This window comes from Xenopus laevis, chromosome 2L, assembly GCF_017654675.1.
Source record: "Xenopus laevis strain J_2021 chromosome 2L, Xenopus_laevis_v10.1, whole genome shotgun sequence".
NCBI classification, from domain to species: domain Eukaryota; kingdom Metazoa; phylum Chordata; class Amphibia; order Anura; family Pipidae; genus Xenopus; species Xenopus laevis.
The window spans coordinates 163,051,047-163,074,003 of NC_054373.1; the positions used below are offsets into that span (position 1 = coordinate 163,051,047).

The following is a 22,957-nucleotide window of genomic DNA, read 5'->3' on the forward strand; positions in this document are numbered from 1 at the left end:
CAAGCAGATATAACATTTGTTGTTGTGCAGTTATTATATTTTCTTTTGGCCCTAATCTTATTTTACCTTTTTTTAAGATTCTACTGCTGGAGTAATATGAGTAAAGTTTAGCAATGTTGTTATTGTTAAATCAACTTGTCCCTCAACTCAGCCATTTTTTTAAAATAGATTTTAATAATGAGACAGCTAAATGGAGATGAGTAGGGATATTTTGAGGAAGGAATGTTCAAGCAGGATGGGTATTTTCCCTGGGGTAGAATAGATGTAAGAGTTTAAGGGTGGCCCGAGGACATATATATGTCCATTGCTCCATGTGACAGGACAAAATGACTTAGAGCAATGTTTGTTCAGTTCAAGCCCCTTAAGCTTTTGGTCAGAGTCCCCTAAAGGCTGCAGATATAGGAGAACATTGCTCTGTTATTCAGCCATTGTTCAATAGTATCCAACACATCAATACATTTTCACCCCTTCAGGCTGAGCAATCCTGAACCTGCTTTGGCCTTACCCCGTGCCCTGTGAAGCACTGCCTAAAAGTGCATATAAGGAGGGTTTTGGTGTAGAAACTGTAGGTTTTAGAGCAGATGGGTGTAGGTTCCAGCAAGCACCTAGGAAGAAGCAGGTGTTTAGCCGGTATGTAAGTACTTACTTTAATTGTTTTGTTATTGAGACTGAATAGCACTGATAAATTCTGTACTGCCTGGTTATTTAATATCTCTATACAGGGGCCGTGCGCCAATGAGGCAAGTTGACTGTAACGTAACTAGGGGGCGCAGAGCCCGGGTGCAGGCCATGCAGCCAAACCCTCCCCCCCCCAGAGATTTTTTCGGCGGATTCATGTCTGCACGAACCGCCAGCAGGTCTGAGGATTGCGTGCCCTGGTGCGATCACCCCCCCCTGCACCCCCAGTAGTTCCACCACTGCAAGTTGAGAAACTCGCCTCAGGCAGCAGCACCTACAAGTTACTAGGGGTGGCAAAAAGCCGCTACTGGTAGCTTTAAGCGCAGAATTTCCTGTTTTCTAGTGCAGAAAGCACAATTGCGCTCTCTGCACTAGCAATGGGGACCCCATCCCTGCAAAGAAAAGGTGAGTGCTGTGGGGAGGTAGGGGGGCAGCAGAAAGAAAGCCACCTTGAGTGGCAATATGGCCTGGAACACCCGTGTGTCTATATACCACTGGCACTACAGTTGTTAAGAAACCCACATGTACCGGTATTATATTTTCAGAAGCTCACACTGTAGAATACATGTAATTCACCCTTTACACATAGGTAACTAGGTAGCAACAGCAACAATAGACAACCATGTTCTACTGGTTCCCCTTTCTGCAGATTGATTTTAAAATCAGACACTTTCCATGCTGTATTTAATAGGGATCCAAGTGATGAATACTTACTTGACATAACTATGAATCCTATGGGAGGGTAAGCAGTTCAATTAATTCAGTGCTCAGATTATTTCGGTTCAAATACATTACCACAAGTCAGGCCTGTAGGGCTAGCCATATCAATAATAGATTATAGAGGAATTGAAGCAATATAGTAAGCTTTGAATCCTGTATGAGCTGTTTGTCCTCTTTCTCTCTCACTCTATATATCTATATCTAAATATATATATATATATATATTTTTTTTTTTTCCCCTAAATAAAAAACACCTCTATTAAAGGATAATATATTATTAAAGTAAAGTTATTGGGTTCCAATTTGCTAGGCACCCCAAGTGACTAAAATTGCTTACTTTACCCCAGACTGCACTCCTCTTCTTTAAATGAATAAAACAAACATCAACCCAAAGAATTAAAAAAAATTATATTAATTCCTTGTCCTATATATCCCATGTGCCCACCAAGGGAGGTACAAAACATACATTGGGAAGAGATAAATATGATGGTAGAACATTCTACTGGAAAGTACCAAATAAAGCCCCGGTAAAAAGCCCCGGTAAAAACTAAGCAATTTGTTTTACTTGGGGGTGCCACTTTGTTAGGCACACCCAAAAATTCCTTTTCCTTTAATACAGTTTTGATTGAATTTTATAGAATATAATCCCTTTGCCAATTTATAGCACCCAGAACTTTAAAGTGGATGCAAAGTCAACCTACTAAAATATGGGATTCTATTAAATTTCCCCCAAATAAGCTAATTTCTATTATATAATAATGTTTTTTTGCAAAATATAGTGTATGGTTCCCTGGCTGTCTGAAATCTATGCGGTCACTGGTTGCAGTGTCTTTTCAGTGCAACAGAAAACATTGGAAGCATGTATATGACAAGACTCTTAGACAACACTTGTACCTCCAACCACTACCTCTGGGAGCACCTGGATAACACCTGATCTGGGAACTGGCACTTATATAACAGTGTAACAAACTGTAATCTACAGTTCTTAATACCCCTCTGAATTGTGTCTGTAAATTGCCCTCCCATTTAGACTAAGCCCCACGGGGTAGGGTCCTCCATCATTTTGTCTCCTTGACACTGAGCACTTAATCTGTATTGCAGGACTGTCCAACTGGCGGCCCGCTGGCAGACCCACTCCTTGTGTGGCCCCCCACCTACCTGCTGTGTCTGCTTACTGTGTGTAAACTTTAAATGGTATCACTACAGAGATTAACTGGCTCCTGTATTGTTTAAACCTCAAATTCAGACTGTAATCCCCTGTATTATTCACACCCCTAAAGCCCTGTACTGTTCACAACGGAGACCCAGACTGAAACTGCCACATTGTGCTCTGCCTGTGTGTGCCCTGCTCTGCCTGTGTGTGCCCTGCTCTGCCTGTGGAACATAAGCCTGGTATTTGTTCTGGAGGTTTGTTAGCATTTAAAAATAAATTATTGCTAAAGGCCCCTAACGTGCTTAATCATGTGCTTGGGGTGCTGTGTTATCCAAGAGGATGAGGAGGCATATGGATTTAAGGGTATGTCTTAATATGACAACTTTTCACGTATGAGTGATAAATGATATCCGTGCAGTGAGCACCAACCATTTGGTTTTTTGGTGTGCTATTAATGTGGACATGGTATTGTGGTAACATGGGTGTGGTTTAAAGTGGGCGTGGTTTAAAAACAGGTAGTGGTCAACACTGACTTCCATTATTGGCCCTCCACTATGTAAACCGAAAAAATTTCGGCCCTCGGTACCACAGAAGTTGGACAGCACTGCTATATTGTAATTATATTTTATGTTTATGTGAATTGTATTTCTAATAATGCACTGAATGTTACTTATTAATGCAGTGACCCCTTGTTTGTTACTACTAATTTATTGTTTTGCTGTACAGTGCTTTGCCCTCAAGGAGCGCTATACAAATAAAAATATACATACATAAACCTTTGCACATCACTAGCATTTTCAAATACATACAGCAGGGGGCAGCAGCGAAGCACCAAAAAAATATTCTGAGAAATATTTGGCACCCATAAACCAAAAGCTGCGCACCAAGGCAATTCAATGCACAATAAAAAGATCAAGAGTAACTCGCATAAAAGACACCTGGCTAATTTCAAACTTTCCAGCTAAATGAGAAAGATAAACATCAGTAGGACAATAAGTGTTAGGGGAAAGATGTATTTTACGCCTCAAGCTTAATACCCTATTATGTACTGCTTTGCAAAGATCGGAGCCAGCTGGACCCATTGCTGGGTGTCACGTATGTATTAATCTATGTACTGGCAGCAGCTCTGCACCGTATGTCTTTATGTACCACTGCATTCAAGCTCTGAATTTACAGGCCAATAGAAGAAATAGTCATCTATATACAGGTATATATATACTGAGCAAATACAAATGCTAATATCAAGGCTTGCTTGTTTTTGAGTGTAAGGGAAGAAAGCATTACAGATACAAGGAAACATACGCACACTTTAAACATACACACATGGGGGCTAATCTCAGCCTTGGTGCAGGTGAAGAAGCAGCTGCCAGCATAGGGGCTGATTCTCTAAAAGCTTTTTTCAGCCCCCATGAGGCATTAGCCTAAAGGTAGTGACAAAGTCAGAATCAGACTCGACTAGAATTCCTGCGGCAGGTCGGGTAGCCACGGGTAACCCGCTAAAACCTGTGGAGCAGGTATAGACGTGGGTTGGCGATTCTCTGGGTTTGTGGGTCGCGGGTCTTCTCAATAGCGAATTTTACTTTTTTTTTCTGACCACGCCACCTTCCAATGATGTTACTTCCGGTTTCCAATGACAGCACTTCCTGTTTACTCCTTTTTTCTGATCACGCCAATGTCTAATGATGTCACTTCCAGTTTACAATGACAGCACTTCCTGTTTCTTGATGGTCAACAGGTCGCAGATCGGGTTGTGGATAAGGTACTTGCAAGTCGGGGCGGGTAGCGGGTCCAAGCGGGTAAGTATGCGGGCTGCGGGTCACGGGTCGGGTTTAACAAATTGGTTTGCATGCAGGACTCTAATATAAGCACCCATCCAAAGTGCCATCACTCTCCTCCCACAGTGGCTCTTCAAAATTGACTGCAGGACAGTTAAAGCAAAATGACAGAATGCTGAAAACATTTTCTGCATGATGAAGTAGTATAATTCCAACCAACTTTCACTTACAGCTGTTGGAAGCAGTACTTGTTTGTCCTTTTCTGCCCTGCTGGTTCTGAGTCTTAAAACAATGTAGAAGAATGAAGTACAATGAAGAAGCCAGCCAAGACTTCAAATGCCTTGCATGCTGCTTCAAAGGTCTTTATAACAGCTGGCTTGTGCTACTTTGTTTCAAGAGCCGGAAACATCAGTGCAGAGCATAGAAAGGCAGTAGATAGATGCTGCTGCCGACAGCAATTATAAATAACTATAGAATCATTGAAATTGTAAATATCGAAGTGGAACGTTGCTTAGAATGACATTTTCTTTCATAATGCAGAATACAATTCAGGTGGACATTCCCATTAAATGGATATTGTCATAAATAAAATGCATATGGTTTAGTGAGTAGGGATGTAGCGAACGTCGGAAAAAAAGTTCGCGAACATATTCGCGAACTTGCGCAAAAACGCGAGCGGTTCGCGAACGGTTCGCGAACCCCATAGACTTCAATGGGAAGGCGAACTTTAACATCTAGAAAAGACATTTCTGGCCAGAAAAATGATTTTAAAGTTGTTTAAAGGGTGCAACGACCTGGACAGTGGCATGCCAGAGGGGGATCAAGGGCAAAAATGTATCTGAAAAATCTGCCTGTGTGTGCTTGGAAGAGATAGTGTAGGGGGAGAGCTGTTAGTGATTTCAGGGACAGATGATAGTAAGTTTGCTGGCTAGTAATCTGCTTGATACTGCTCTGTATTGGAGGGACAGAAGTCTGCAGGGATTTGAGGGACATTTTAGCTTAGGTAGCTTTGCTGGCTAGTAATCTGCTGTTCTCTTTAAACAACTGCCATACGTTGACCTTGTAGGCATTGTTTGCCCAGTTTTTTGGACGCAGCCACTGAAGCACAGTTGCCAGAAAAAATATGCCATATAAATGCTGAAAATAGTCATTTTTCGCCATACGTTGACCTTGTAGACATTGTTTGCCCAGTTTTTTTGGACGCAGCCACTGAAGCACAGTTGCCAGAAAAATTATGCCATATAAATGCTGAAAATATAAATTTTTTTGGTTGCAGCCACTGAAGCACAGAGGCCAGAAAAATTATGCCATATAAATGCAGAAAATATGCATTTTTTTGGTCGCAGCCACTGAAGCACAGTTGACAGAAAAATTATGCCATATAAATGCTGAAAATATAAACTTTTTTGGTTGCAGCCACTGAAGCACAGAGGCCAGAAAAATTATGCCATATAAATGCAGAAAACATGCATTTTTTTGGTCGCAGCCACTGAAGCACAGTTGACAGAAAAATTATGCCATATAAATGCTGAAAATATAAATTTTTTTGGTTGCAGCCACTGAAGCACAGAGGCCAGAAAAATTATGCAGCGGTGGATACGGATTACGTAAAATATATGAATGCTGCTTGAAAAAAAGTAACTCAAGTGGTTTTTCTAGAGACGATAATATTATCAATATTTAGACAAAATGTGAACAAGCTCACACAGCTCGATGGCGGGTTGAAGAAAACACTGTGCAAATAATGCCTACAAGGCCAACGTATACACTACTACAGCGGTGGATACGGATTACGTAAAATATATGAATGCTGCTTGAAAAAAGTGACTCCGGTGTTTTTTCTGGAGACGGTAATATTATGGATATTTAGACAGAATGGGAACAAGGTCACACAGCTCGATGGCGGGTTGAAGAAAACAGTGTGCAAATAATGCCTACAAGGCCAACGTATACACTACTACAGCGGTGGATACGGATTACGTAAAATATATGAATGCTGCTTGAAAAAAGTGACTCCGGTGTTTTTTCTGGAGACGGTAATATTATGGATATTTAGACAGAATGTGAACAAGGTCACACAGCTAGATGGCGGGTTGAAGAAAACACTGTGCAAATAATGCCTACAAGGTCAACGTATACACTACTACAGCGGTGGATACGGATTACGTAAAATATATTATGGCTGCTTGAAAAAAGTCACTCCGGTGTTTTTTCTGGAGACGGTAATATTATGGATATTTAGACAGAATGTGAACAAGGTCACACAGCTAGATGGCGGGTTGAAGAAAACACTGTGCAAATAATGCCTACAAGGTCAACGTATACACTACTACAGCGGTGGATACGGATTACGTAAAATATATTATGGCTGCTTGAAAAAAGTCACTCCGGTGTTTTTTCTGGAGACGGTAATATTATGGATATTTAGACAGAATGTGAACAAGGTCACACAGCTAGGTGGCGGGTTGAAGAAAACACTGTGCAAATAATGCCTACAAGGTCAACGTATACACTACTACAGCGGTGGATACGGATTACGTAAAATATATTATGGCTGCTTGAAAAAAGTCACTCCGGTGTTTTTTCTGGAGACGGTAATATTATGGATATTTAGACAGAATGTGAACAAGGTCACACAGCTAGATGGCGGGTTGAAGAAAACACTGTGCAAATAATGCCTACAGGGCAAATAATGCCTAAAAGGTCAACTTATACACTACTACAGCGGTAGTAAAATAAAAAAAAGTAAAATAAAAAAAAAATGAATATTAAAAAAAAAAATGAAAGTTGGTGCTGCTGAACTACTAGGAGCAGCAGATTAGCACACCAGTCCCACTCCCCAACACTGCTAGACTAATAGCACTGGGCTCTTATAGTAGTAGTAGTAGTAGTAGTAGTAAAACAACAAAAAAATAAATAAAAGCAGTCCTTACAAGGACTACTGTTATTGCAGCAGTCAGCAGATGAGATCAGAAGCAGGACAGCTGCCCACTGCAGCTACATACAGAGCACTGCAGTAGAAGGTAGATTACTAGCCAGCAAAGCTACCTAAGCTTAAATGTAGAGATGTCGCGAACTGTTCGCCGGCGAACTTGTTCGCGCGAACATCGGGTGTTCGCGCTCGCCGGAAGTTCGCGAACGTCGCGCGACGTTCGCCATTTTGGGTTCGCCATTGTTGGCGCTTTTTTTTGCCCTCTCACCCCAGACCAGCAGGTACATGGCAGCCAATCAGGAAGCTCTCCCCTGGACCACTCCCCTTCCCTATAAAAACCGAAGCCCTGCAGCGTTTTTTCACTCTGCCTGTGTGTGCTGAAGAGATAGTGTAGGGAGAGAGCTGCTGCCTGTTAGTGATTTCAGGGACAGTTGAAAGTTTGCTGGCTAGTAATCGTTTTGATACTGCTCTGTTATTGGAGGGACAGAAGTCTGCAGGGGTTTGAGGGACATTTAAGCTTAGGTAGCTTTGCTGGCTAGTAATCTACCTTCTACTGCAGTGCTCTGTATGTAGCTGCAGTGGGCAGCTGTCCTGCTTCTGATCTCATCTGCTGACTGCTGCAATAACAGTAGTCCTTGTAAGGACTGCTTTTATTTATTTTTTTGTTGTTTTACTACTACTACTACTACTACTACTATAAGAGCCCAGTGCTATTAGTCTAGCAGTGTTGGGGAGTGGGACTGGTGTGCTAATCTGCTGCTCCTAGTAGTTCAGCAGCACCAACTTTAATTTTTTTTTTTAATATTCATTTTTTTTTTATTTTACTTTTTTTTATTTTACTACCGCTGTAGTAGTGTATAAGTTGACCTTTTAGGCATTATTTGCCCTGTAGGCATTATTTGCACAGTGTTTTCTTCAACCCGCCATCTAGCTGTGTGACCTTGTTCACATTCTGTCTAAATATCCATAATATTACCGTCTCCAGAAAAACACCGGAGTGACTTTTTTCAAGCAGCCATAATATATTTTACGTAATCCGTATCCACCGCTGTAGTAGTGTATACGTTGACCTTGTAGGCATTATTTGCACAGTGTTTTCTTCAACCCGCCACCTAGCTGTGTGACCTTGTTCACATTCTGTCTAAATATCCATAATATTACCGTCTCCAGAAAAAACACCGGAGTGACTTTTTTCAAGCAGCCATAATATATTTTACGTAATCCGTATCCACCGCTGTAGTAGTGTATACGTTGACCTTGTAGGCATTATTTGCACAGTGTTTTCTTCAACCCGCCATCTAGCTGTGTGACCTTGTTCACATTCTGTCTAAATATCCATAATATTACCGTCTCCAGAAAAAACACCGGAGTGACTTTTTTCAAGCAGCCATAATATATTTTACGTAATCCGTATCCACCGCTGTAGTAGTGTATACGTTGACCTTGTAGGCATTATTTGCACAGTGTTTTCTTCAACCCGCCATCTAGCTGTGTGACCTTGTTCACATTCTGTCTAAATATCCATAATATTACCGTCTCCAGAAAAAAACACCGGAGTCACTTTTTTCAAGCAGCATTCATATATTTTACGTAATCCGTATCCACCGCTGTAGTAGTGTATACGTTGGCCTTGTAGGCATTATTTGCACACTGTTTTCTTCAACCCGCCATCGAGCTGTGTGACCTTGTTCCCATTCTGTCTAAATATCCATAATATTACCGTCTCCAGAAAAAACACCGGAGTCACTTTTTTCAAGCAGCATTCATATATTTTACGTAATCCGTATCCACCGCTGTAGTAGTGTATACGTTGGCCTTGTAGGCATTATTTGCACAGTGTTTTCTTCAACCCGCCATCGAGCTGTGTGAGCTTGTTCACATTTTGTCTAAATATTGATAATATTATCGTCTCTAGAAAAACCACTTGAGTTACTTTTTTTCAAGCAGCATTCATATATTTTACGTAATCCGTATCCACCGCTGCATAATTTTTTCTGGCCTCTGTGCTTCAGTGGCTGCAACCAAAAAAATTTATATTTTCAGCATTTATATGGCATAATTTTTCTGTCAACTGTGCTTCAGTGGCTGCGACCAAAAAAATGCATGTTTTCTGCATTTATATGGCATAATTTTTCTGGCCTCTGTGCTTCAGTGGCTGCAACCAAAAAAGTTTATATTTTCAGCATTTATATGGCATAATTTTTCTGTCAACTGTGCTTCAGTGGCTGCGACCAAAAAAATGCATATTTTCTGCATTTATATGGCATAATTTTTCTGGCCTCTGTGCTTCAGTGGCTGCAACCAAAAAAATTTATATTTTCAGCATTTATATGGCATAATTTTTCTGGCAACTGTGCTTCAGTGGCTGCGTCCAAAAAAACTGGGCAAACAATGTCTACAAGGTCAACGTATGGCGAAAAATGACTATTTTCAGCATTTATATGGCATATTTTTTCTGGCAACTGTGCTTCAGTGGCTGCGTCCAAAAAAACTGGGCAAACAATGCCTACAAGGTCAACGTATGGCAGTTGTTTAAAGAGAACAGCAGATTACTAGCCAGCAAAGCTACCTAAGCTAAAATGTCCCTCAAATCCCTGCAGACTTCTGTCCCTCCAATACAGAGCAGTATCAAGCAGATTACTAGCCAGCAAACTTACTATCATCTGTCCCTGAAATCACTAACAGCTCTCCCCCTACACTATCTCTTCCAAGCACACACAGGCAGATTTTTCAGATACATTTTTGCCCTTGATCCCCCTCTGGCATGCCACTGTCCAGGTCGTTGCACCCTTTAAACAACTTTAAAATCATTTTTCTGGCCAGAAATGTCTTTTCTAGATGTTAAAGTTCGCCTTCCCATTGAAGTCTATGGGGTTCGCGAACCGTTCGCGAACCGCTCGCGTTTTTGCGCAAGTTCGCGAATATGTTCGCGAACTTTTTTTCCGACGTTCGCTACATCCCTACTTAAATGTCCCTCAAACCCCTGCAGACTTCTGTCCCTCCAATAACAGAGCAGTATCAAAACGATTACTAGCCAGCAAACTTTCAACTGTCCCTGAAATCACTAACAGGCAGCAGCTCTCTCCCTACACTATCTCTTCAGCACACACAGGCAGAGTGAAAAAACGCTGCAGGGCTTCGGTTTTTATAGGGAAGGGGAGTGGTCCAGGGGAGAGCTTCCTGATTGGCTGCCATGTACCTGCTGGTCTGGGGTGAGAGGGCAAAAAAAAGCGCCAACAATGGCGAACCCAAAATGGCGAACGTCGCGCGACGTTCGCGAACTTCCGGCGAGCGCGAACACCCGATGTTCGCGCGAACAAGTTCGCCGGCGAACAGTTCGCGACATCTCTATTAGTGAGTCGAGTAGCTGAAAAAAAAATCTTTCATTCTGAAAGTTATAATATGGAGGTTGGCAGCACATGCACTGAAGGGAAAGACATTTTTGGTTTCAGCATTGCTGCTGGAAGCTGGACGTTAGGACCCTTTACATAACGACCAGTTATATAATATGGGCAGGGAATTATTCTCACAATTTTAGTATTTTTTAATGTTGGAAAGAATATAAGGCAATAATGTGTGGCCTACATGGCTCACAAATCCTATAACACATTACAGTAAATCATTTTATAATTCTCTGGGCATGCTACTGGACAACTGGAGGCTCACATAGTATAGGAGGGCTGCTAGTAAAGCTTATAAATAGCTGTGCTTTCAAGCAAGTTACCAAACGACTGTGCTGCAGATATTAACCTGCTACCTAAGGTAGCCTTTAAAAGGGTTACACTATAGCTTTACCACACATAAAGCACATTTGCACTTTGCTCCTATGAGTTTGCACAGTCTCTAAGTGCACAACCTTATGGCCTCACAAGAATGGAGGGCAATGCATTTTTTTTATATTATATAATATATATTATATAATGCCAGTATATCTTGATAAAGCTGTATATTTATATGGGCAGGTTGTAGGTATCTCCATCATACCCCCTAGATTGCATAATATTTAGATATACCATACACCTATGGCAGGCATTACGTTTAGGTTCCCCTGGACCGGACAGCAGGACAAGGGGGTTACAGCTGGGCACATAACGGATAACTTAAAGGAGAACTAAACCCCCCACGGCCAAAAGTCCCTGCCTCCCCCCGGCACAGTGTTACCCCAGAATTGTGTCCCCTCTAGAAATACCGATCACACATGCAGGGTTAGCGCAGCGGAGCTCACTGGAGCCATCTTCGGAGCTTCGGTATTCCTCGTAAAGTGAGCACCATATTGGCGCATGCGCAGTTGGAGCAATCTTCCGGTCCACGACAACTGCACATGCGCCGAGGGGGGCGGAAGAAGACCCTGAAGAATACCTAAGTGCTGGAAGATTTTGCCCCGTGAGCTCCGGTGTGATGACTCTGCATGTGCGGTCAATAAACCTACAGAGGACACTATTCTGGGGTAACACTTAGCAGGGGGAGGCAGGGAGGGGGCCCAGTGGAGGGGTGCCAGTGAGGACTTTTGGCTGTGGGGGGGGTTTAGTTCTCCTTTAACCCTAAAAACAAATATGCCTAAAATATGTATTGAAAAAAAAATTGAATGCTGCATTTTATATACTAAGCTTAATGCACTGGGCAGCTAAGCTTAGGGGTCATAGCAAATCATCAAGCAGAAAATGAGGTTTCACCTCTCATAGAAGCTGATGCTACACGGCTGATCATTAAATTCTGGTGCTAATTGTACTGGTTTAGGGCTTCAATGTAACGTGAATTTGAATTAATTACTAATCAGCCTCGTATAGTGACATATTTTCTTTATATGTACAGTAAATTGTGAGTCGTAAGTTGAGTTGCTCACACAGCATCCCTGGACAGCAGTCCAGAAAAAAAAGATGGGGAGCTACTGGAGGCAGTAGCGTCACTTGAGGGGGGCGGGCCCTGGTGCGTGACGCGCAGCCGGGCCCCGCCCCCCTCCGTTCAGCCGCATTTGGCCGTTTTATTTAGTGGAGCGTGAGCTGCCGGGGGGCCCTGAGGGGGTGCAGGCCCTGGCCCGCTCGCACCCCCGGTAGTTCCGCCACTGACTGGAGGCACCTTTAGAGGCACAGATCTTAACTTAAGGTGGCCATACACTATTAGATCCGCTCGTTTGGCGAGCGGATCTAAACTCGATCTTATTCATAGGCATGCCTATGAATAAGTGCCTGTGGGTGCGAAACGCGTAAGGCGGAGTATCAATTGGTCTGTATGCCTACTTTTTAATATTTATGCTGAATAAAGAGTGATTTTTTTAATTTGAGAGAATGATTTGGAATATATCTTTGGATCTTTGAATCAGTTATTTGGAAACCTATTATCCAGAAAGCTCTGAATTACAGGATGGCCACCTCCCGTAGACTTCATTTTAATCAAATAATTAACATTTTTAAAGATGATTTCCTTTTTCTCTGCAGTAATACAACAGTACCTTTTACTTGATCCCAATTAAGATATACTTTATCCATATTGGACACAAAACAATACTATTTAGTTTAATTAATGTTTAGACAATTTTAGCAGAATTAAGGTATGGAGATCCAAATTACGGAAAGATCCCTTATCCAAGGAAAAAACCCAGTCCTGAGCATTCTAGATAACAGGTCCAATACCTGTACAGTTTTTCTTCATTCAATACAAATGACAGTGGGTAATTATTAAAAAAAACACTTGAGCTGTGACCCTTAATTTTCAATTAAAAAACTTATTTCCCATTTCTTTTTACATTTTATTGCCTAGATGTATGCCTGCAATATTACCTTATTATAAGCCACCCATCAAAACCATTGCCTGTTCTCTGAGCTCATTTCCATACCAGAACTGTACTTTTCTGGATATAATTTATATAAAACATTTGATTTTAGTTTGAATTTTTAAAAGCTAAAAAAAAAACAGCAGATGGTCCTGTTTACAGGCTCCAGTAGATCAGTATCTTCCGTGTCTGCACATCATTGTATTCAGTTAACTGTAATGTCTCATACACATAAATCTGAAGTGGGTATTATAACAGATTAATAACAAACAAATCTTTTGCTCGAATTTAAAACACACAAACACTTTGCTGTTCCATGCCACCCACTTTCACCGCTGTCTTCCACATCGAATCTCTTTATTGCTGAATAAATAAAAGCAGGTTCCACAAATTCTGGGGAGTTTGATGTGGGGCCCTGGTACACTAGGGCCCTGAGTAACGTTTGCCGTTTTTCTGACATTCCTTAGCACTTCGGTAATTACGGTAAAGGATAAATATTATCTCCAGGTTTGCAGGTACCATTCCAGATGCCAGACCATTCTCTGTCCATGCACATCCTTTAAAAGGTATATTATCTTCAAACCACCACAGCTCCAGCCCCATATTCCCATCTTGCTGAATCACCAAAGCACCAAAGATTATCCATTACTTTTGCTTGGAATCTTTTCCATCCATTATTTCCCATATAGCATATCTGAAACACTGATTTAATAATAAATGAGGCAAATTCTGCACACGACATTGCAGTAACCATGCACTAAATATGAAAAACTGGAGGACACATGCACATAGGATACACAAGCTGAGTTCTGACCCAATAAATCATTGATAAACAGCTCAGATACAGTAATGGTATCCATATGTTCAATATAATATGTACATATATAATATGCACTCAATAAGAGCCCAATATTGTAATGCTGTACACATGCACTCAGCATGGAGGAACAAAGATTGAGAAAGTCCCGATTTGTCTGCCCTGAACAGAAAACCTGAAAAAGAAACAATGTTTCTAACTGAATTGGCTTTTGGCAGAGAGCCCAGAACAGCCACAGCTGCAGATAAGATACTTTTGTAACAATTTTGAGATAAGCAATTGTAACAATATAAGATAACAGGTCTCTATGGAGAAGTTGGGAGAACACAGAAATATGTTCAAACTTTCATAACCTGCCAAATTTTGTAAAAAAAAAAAAATGATAATTAGGGTGTGTGGCCACAAAAATGGGCATGGTCAAAAAAATTTGCGGCAACTTTTTTGTCGCTCCTTTTGTTTCCAAAATGTTGGGAGGTATGCATCTCCCATAGGGGTAAATTTATCAAAGAGTGAAGTTCCGCCACTAGAATGAAATTCCGCAGCTCTCAATTCATTTCTATGGGATTTTGAAAGGCGTATTTATCAATGGGTGAAAGTGGAAGTTCACCCTTTGATAAATACGCCTATAAAAATCCCATAGAAATGAATGGAGAGTGGCGGAATTTCACTCTAGTGGCGGAACGTCACTCTTTGATAAATATACCCCATAGAGTCCATTTTAAGCAAATAAAATAATTCTACATTTTAAAAAGTATTTCCTTTTTCTCTGTAATAATAAAACAGTGCCTTGTACTTGATCCCAACTAAGGTATGATTTATCCATATTTGGGGGCAAAACAATCCTTTTGGGTTTAATTCATTTTTAAATGATTTTTAGCAGACTTCACATATGGAGATATAAGTTACAGAAATATTCCTTATCCAGAAAACCCCTGGTCCAGAGTATTCTGGTTGTACCACCTTTACCTGGGTGGTTTCAGGCAGATCCAGTTGAGAAACATTTTTCCCTAACAATTATGACTTAGGTATAATTTCTAGATTCCCAATAAAAGAACAAAATTGCCATGCCCCTGACCCTACCCAGATACAGGGTCGGACTGGGCCGACGGGACACCGGGAAAAAACCCAGTGGGCCCTGGCCCTCCTGGGCCCCGTCGGCCCAGACCAGCTCCCCCAGAAAAGAATCCGTGCATGTATCTTCTGCGATGCGGGTTGCGTCTTTGGCGTGCGCGCAGGGCACATTCGTGGAGGCGGCAGGCGGCTGGAGGTCAGGAGGGGGCCCGGCAGCTGCCAGGAGGGGGTGCCCTGTGAGAGCAGCCCTGGTGGGCTCCGGGCCCCCAGTCTGACCCTGCTCAGTTACACTCTAATATAATATGCACCTGATGCTCCCAAAACACCACCTATTTCTATCAAGCACCACCTCTTTTAGACTTGGTCTAAACTGTTCCTTTTTTTCAGAAGATGTGCGTTACCTTGCCCACTTAGATTGTGAGCTCTACAAGGCAAGAAGTTAAGAACCTCCTTCCATCTGCTTCTCTTAGATGTAATTGTGTATGGAAAGTATTCTGTTTTATTGCGCTGTGGTTCCTCTCTCTGTGCTACTAATGTATTATACATCATATACAGTGCTGGTACTATAATAATAGAGACATTCATACAAATGTAGGACAAACAAAACCTGAAGTATTCGCAGTCAGATTAAAAGCACAGGACTAAAAGCAATTGCAGCAGCTAGCTAATGTAGAACACACAATACAGATTTATACAGATGCATTCACAAAATGGGACTATACAATTTAGAAGAGATAAAAGAGCCTAAAAACCGCTCAGAGGTACTTGGAGAAAAAGCATGTTTAAGTCCATTGCTGACAGAACAGATGTACACTGACAGCCAAGGGGTCATGTTTAAGTCCATTGCTGACAGAACAGATGTACACTGACGGCCAAGGGGTCTGCTCATGGCAGGGAACCATTCTCTGTGCATTTTGGGTCAATGGATCACTACAGGGGTGTTTTCGGGAGGAGCATTCATGCTTAGTACAAATGTTCAGAAATCCCTTCTAGGTTTTGTAGCATGTTATGTGCAAAGCATATTATGCAACTTTTCATTTGGTCTTCATTATTTCTTTTCTATATGTTTTTAATGATTTGCCTTCATCTTCTGACTCTTTTCAGCTTTCAAATGGGGGTCAATGACGCCATCGAATAAACAAATGTTCTGTAAGGCTACTATTTATTGTTATTGCTACTTTTTATTACTCATCTTTCTATTCAGACCCTCTCCAATTCGTTTTTCCAGTCTCTTATTCAAATGAATGCATGGTTCAGTGGTGTAACTAGTTGTTACTGGGCCCCATAGCAAATTCAATTTAGGGCCCCAAAATATTTATAAGTTGGCCTATTTTACCAATATATATTAAAATTGCTAATTAATTAGGGTCTCACTGGGCCCCCTACACTCCTGGGCCCCCCTGCAACCGCAGGGTCTGCTTCCTCTATAGTTACGCCCCTGGCATGGTTGCTGGGTAATTTGGACCCTAGCAACCAGATTGCTGTACTGCAAACTGGAGAGCTGCTGAATAAAAAAGCTAAATAACAAAAACCATAAATAAAAAAACAATATATAGAATATCACTCGCTACATCATACTTAAGGGCAGATTTATCTAGGGTCAAATAGAAAAGTCGAAGTAAAAAAAATTTAAATTTCGAGCTATTTTTGTGAACTTCAACTAGGGAATAGTCCAAATTCGATTTTGAAAAAAATTAGAAAATTAGAATATCAAAAATTATCTAGTCTATTTAGAATTTTGACGTCGACCATTCGCCATCCAAAACCTGCCGAATTGCTGTTTTAGCATATGGGGGATCTCCTAGAGCCTATAGGAGTCAATTGGTGGACTTTGAAAAATGTAAGGTTTTTTTTAAAAATACTTTGTATCGAATTCGATCTTACTTCGATTCGAATGATCGAATACAGCCTATTCATCCAGAGAAAAAAATATATATTTATATATATATATTTTTTTTAATAAATTTCGTTTTTTTTTTAATTCGGATTTCAAAGTTATGGGAGTTCAAAAAAACTCCCATTACTTTGAAATTCGACCCTTGATAAATCTGCCCCTAAATGTTTTTTTAAAGGTGAACAACCGCCAAGTGGGGTCCTATTAGTCTGAATATGGGCGACCATGATTACTTTGTGGCCCCAACAGCTTTACCTGCAACCTGACCCTGTACCCACAATGCAACCTGAATTCAGTGGCATCAGAGAATTAAAAATTGCACAGGATTAGCTCCATTTTGTGTGCTTTCCCCACTTTTCTTTTGCAGTGCTTTTACAATTTCCATTTAAGCTCTGCACTGTAATTTTATTATCCGCTTCAGTTTTCTGATCTCAAAAGACAATAATTCCTAACTTATATTGTGTTCTCGTCTAGAACTCCGTTGGCCATTTATTTTACCGTGGCATTGGAGTATTTTCAGAGTTATCCATTATACCTACTGTCAGTAAAAGCATTATCTAGAAGGTTCTCTTCGGTTTCTTTTTTCTTTTTCTTTTATATTCCAGTTGTTCCCAGTGATCTTTATCATTCTTGTATGTGTGTCTTGGTTTTTAGATTTATGTAATGTAACTCCAGCCTTCTCCAATTAATCACTTTTATAGGCACGCCAGCAGTTTATTATTAATGTACCCCATGGGCCACTAAATCTTTAATTAAAATCAGTAGGGTTTCTCATGTGCAGCCTGGTCGTCAAACAGCAAATATCATCATTTCTACAACCCCCTTCATCCATACCTACTGGGAGAGACTGTCAACTTGGCTAAATATAAATAATAGACCCAGCACCTCAAAATGAGCACATTTAACACAGTGGTACATAGATAAAATAAAGAGAGAAATACGGGCCCCTTGACAATGGTGGGACAGGAAACTAGAACTATATTCATTGGTCAGACACGTGGACTCCTTTCAATATGCATACATTTAACTATATTGGGCCAGTACCCACTACATACATTATTGCAAAATATTTTATTTTAAAAATATGATTCACCACTATGCATATCACCTATTTACTAAATGCTGAAGAGGACAATCCACAAGAGAAAAACCTCAGCACTAGAGAACTTTCCCACCATTCCACCAGTGAATTTTGGCAGTGAAAATTCTCTAGCGAAAATCAGGTAATTTATCAATGTACAAACGCTACTCTTTTCTAGAGATGCACCGAATCAAGGATTTGGTTCGGGATTCGCCCAGGATTTGGTTCAGGATTCGGTCTTTTTCAGCAGGATTCGGCCAAATCCTTCTGGCCGACCGAACCTAAACCTAATTTGCATATGTAAATTAGGGGCAGGGAGGGAAATCGCATGACTTTTTGTCACAAAACAAAGAAGTAAAAAATGTTTTCCCCTTCCCACCCATAATTTGCATATGCAAATTAGGATTTGGTTCGGTATCTTTTGCTAACAATTTGGGAGTTCGGCCGAATCCAAAATAGTGAATTCGGTGCATCCCCACCCTTTTCACTAAAGAGTATTTCCCAGGTTCAGGATGGCGAATTCCCATTATAAAGATAGAGCAGCCACTTTTAAAGAAAACTATACCCCCCAAATATTGTAGGTCTCTATAAAAATAAAATGCATAAAACAGCTCATGTGTAAAATCCTGCTTCATGTAAATAAACCATTTTCATAACAATATAATTTTTAGTAGTATGTGTCATTGGGTAATCCTAAAAATAAAATTGCTGTTTTAAAAAATAAGGTCCGTCCCCTGGGATTGTACGACTCACGGTGCACACAAACAAACCATACTTGTTATGTCACATGAGCCAATTAACAGACAAAGTTGTGTCTTTTGCTTCCACACTTCTTCCTGTTACAGTTAGAGCTGCAGTATTTCTGGTCAGGTGATCTCTGAGGCAGCACACAGACCATCATGAAATGATGGCTCAAGGCAAAAGATGGCAAGAGATGTAAAAGGGCAATATTTGCTTAAATATATTATATAAGTATTCATTTTGGGGGTATAGTTTTCCTTCAAACCGCAATCAACATTGCCCTTTCCATGCTACTTTTCTCCATGGTGAAAATTCTCTAGTGAAAATTCTTTAAAGAATTTTCCCTTCTACTACTATATGGGGAAATATACTGGCGAATTTTCGCAAGGAGAAAATTCACCACAATTCTCTTGAAAAAGTGAACTTACGATTTGTAGTAAATATGGAGATGTGTTGTGCAAATACACCCGGCGAAGTGAGGCAAACTGTGAAGTTAGGTCAAGAGAAAATTCACACTTTAGTAAATGTGCCCTGTAGACTCCATTTTATTCAAATAATCTAAATATTTAAGAATTATTTCCTTTTCAATGTAATAATAAAACAGTACTGTGTGCTTGATACAAACTAGGATATAATTAATCCTTATTGGAAGCAAAACCAGCCTATTGTTTTTTTTTTATGTTTAAATGAATTTCTAATAGACTTAAGGTATGAAGATCCAAATTACAGTAAGATCCATTATCGTGAAAACCCCAAATCTAGTCTAGAGCCCAAGTCTGTACTAAACCTAAGCCAAATTTACTGAGCCTCTGGTCACTACCCCAACAAAGCACTCTCAACACAAGAGTATACATTTAAAAAAAAAAAACCTTATAGTTTCCTAGAACATGGGACAACCCTGTTCAGAGAGGGGGGCTGGTGATCTATCACATATACTCCTTGTACCTAAAGCATGTCTGTGCATCTTGCAAAGCACTCCACAGTGAACCTTTTACTTGATCCAAACTAAGATATAATTAATCCTTATTGGAAGCAAAACCAGCCTGTTGAGTTTATTTAATGTTTACATTATTTTCTAGTAGACTTAAGGTATGAAGATCCAAATTTCAAAAAGATCTGTTATCCAGAAACCCCCATGTCCCGAGCAGTCTGGATAAAAGGTCCCATACCTGTATATCTCTTCACTTGTGGCACTATCCAATGATATACCTTTTCTATTGAGAGATTCTTTCAAGCTGCTTCTTCCCTCTTGGGGTCTATCCCTAAATTCTTCCATATGGAAAATCTCACTCAACTCAGATCCTTCATTGTCTGATTCACTCTTGGCAATTATAGGTGAGTTTATCGCCCTCACATTGTGTTGGAGCCACTCTATGAACAACTGGAACTCAATTTTTGATGCTTTATATACACATTTCATTTATTATCTAAAATTGTTGTTCTCCTAGTTATACAGCAAGACATGTACAAAGCTACATATAAAGTAGTGCTATATCAATACAAAAATACATACAAATAACATATGCAAGTAATTGTGCAAATATGCCCTACTCCTCCCATTTTTAAAAGCCCACCCACAACAATTGGGACACAAAAACTAATTTTTTTTAGGGAAAATTTTGATCAAATTGTACAAGTAACATTCAACTGTTAATAACAATTACTATAACATTTATATGACCGTTCCCTTCCTAAGGATAAAGCCATGTATTAAGTTTTTGCAAATTTAATAAAATGGGAAATGTTGGAGTTCATGGAATCAAGACTAGAATATACGATGTAATGAAAAAAAGAGGTCTGATGTTAAAAGTTCATGAAGTCTTAATTGCTACCGATACTACAAAGTAGTTTAAATATTAAATATCTTTAATGGAGTTATAACACTTAGCTGGAAATGTTTTTACCGTCTGACAGCCAACCATTCCAAGTAGGAATTAGTCAGAAAAATACTTCTTGAGAAATAGCAATTTTCCCGTTCAATTACATTGAATACTTGTTATTAGCATTGACAATAGAACATTTGGTTTCTTTAAATTGTAAAATTATCTTATGTTAATCGTGAATTAAAAGTGCACCCATAAACACTCAAGTGGGTTAGTCTTGGAAACGTTTCTAGGTCCATAGGAGTGATTTGAGCTTAAACAAAATGAAATCGGCACGAAATGGGACTCTGCATGAGACATGCAGAGCCATTGCACGTGGGGGACTGAAATGTTTTATGAACCAGCAGTACTAGTTGATGTCCTTCATTTGTCAGGCCCCATCTCTTCTGGCTTCTTGTATAGGATTATAAACACAATAGGAGCTGTGCTTGGAAGTGTCAAGGAGCCTGGAGGTGAAATAATGTCTGCCAAATGTAAAGTAGAAGTATAACTGCACCAAAGCAATATGGAGAAAATCCAACTAAATTAAGGGTTAAACGACTAGCCAGTCTATTGTGCTTTCTTGTTGTCTTTGGAGACCCAGCACCTCATGGTGTAGATTTAAAAATCCAATTTGACACCTCCTTGATCTGCTTTGGCCATGCACTACTACTTCTCAGCCATTCCTACCATTCATCTTGTGTCCTCTCTCCATCTGTGTGGGGGGCATGACCAAATGACATTACACCACTGCTCACTACCCTGATATGGTTGCCACCTTTGATCGTTGGACTATGCCAACAGGGGGTGGAATGATGCCTCTTACTAGTGGACCGGTGATGTCAGGTGGCAGGGGAAAGCCATGTCGGCCAGTGATTGGCAGAATTGAGCAGAAATTAGGGCAAATTTCTGCCCGCATTTTATACGTTTGCCTGAGATACAGAGTTTTCAACTGAACATCCAGATGAATACATAACACTGGGGGACCCCAAGGAGTAATAGCTAGGGATGCACCAAATCCATTATTTTGGATTCAACCAAACTCCCCAAATCCTTTGTGAGAGTTTTGGCCGAATATCAAACCGAATTTGCTTTTGCAAATTAGGGGTGGGAAGGGGAAATCCTTTTTTACTTCCTTGTTTTGTGAAAAAAAGTCATGTGATTTCCCTCCCGCCCCTATTTGCATATGCAAATTAGAATTTGGATAAGATTCGTGTGATTTCCCTGCCGTAATTATATTCATTCAGGCTACGGAGAGAATGAATGAAGGAGGAGGCTCCAAACACTGGACAGCGAAGTACAATAAGATGAAGAGACTGATTCTCAAGGACAGCTATGTGTGTGGGCAGATTGTCAAATATTCATTCAAGGCCAAAAGGCTGTGCTTTCGTCTCACTGCATTGATCACATCAAGCGAGTGGCAAAGGAGCCATCCATCACAGAGAAAACACTTACCGGCTCCTCTGTCTAGCTTCAATTGCACTTCCCCAATTATTTATCCAATGCTGTCACAGACAATAAAACAGATCATTAAATGATTCACTGAGAAGCGCTTGTAAGTGTAAATATGAATGCTCATGCCTTGGTATCACCGATGCCTACAACTCAGATATATTGCTGTATCCGTTATGCCATATTCCATGCAACGGGCTGTAATGGCACTTGTGGGACATATTACATAAAAATATATTCTGCCTAAGTCTATTTAAACCACTTTCTTTTTCATTATTGCTACTTGATTATACCACAATTGGCAACATCTGAAAATAACTGCCAGGGATCCTCTGTCTTGGAGCCAACTAGGCCTTCACTGAGGTACGGTGTGCCAATCCCTGAAAATGCAACTTGCCAAATGTGCACTTGTTATTACAATTTTACTGTATATTAAACAATCATTTAGCTTATTGAGTGAAAGCAGACTATATGATACCAGGAGCACTGTAATGGTTGCATGCAGTGGGTCACTTCTAGAAAACTCAGGCATGGCCATTGATACTATCGGGCAAATTCACTAAACGACAAAGCGCCTAACGCCAGCAGTAATGCGCCAGCGTAGCGCATTTTCGTTAATTCGCCAGATGCTGGCATAAATTTGCTAGTATTACTTCGCACCCTTACGCCTGACGAATTTGCGCAACGGACGTAACTACGCAAATTCACTGAAGCACAAATTATTCTGAACTCTACCTTTTACGCTAGACTTCCTTCGCCACCTCAGACCAGGAAAAGTGCAATAGAGTAGATAGGGGTTGCTTCAAAACAAGTTAAAAAATTTTCTAAGTCCCAAAAAACGCTGGCGTTTTTTCTTTTTTATGGGTGATAGGCTGAAAAAGATCGAAAAAAATTTTGGGGCTACCCTCCTTCCCCCCTACATTTCCTAACTCGTGGCGACTTAACTATACAGTGGGCACATGTGTAGGGCAAAATACAATTTTTATTTGCTGTTTTGAAGGTTTCCCAGGC

The 22,957-nt window shown here is 40.4% G+C and overlaps 1 protein-coding gene across 4 annotated transcripts in view; it reads right to left on the bottom strand.

Annotated features, from left to right (window-relative positions):
* b3glct.L (beta 3-glucosyltransferase L homeolog) overlaps window positions 1-22,957 on the bottom strand; it is a 245,904-nt gene that overhangs the window by 168,409 nt on the left and 54,538 nt on the right.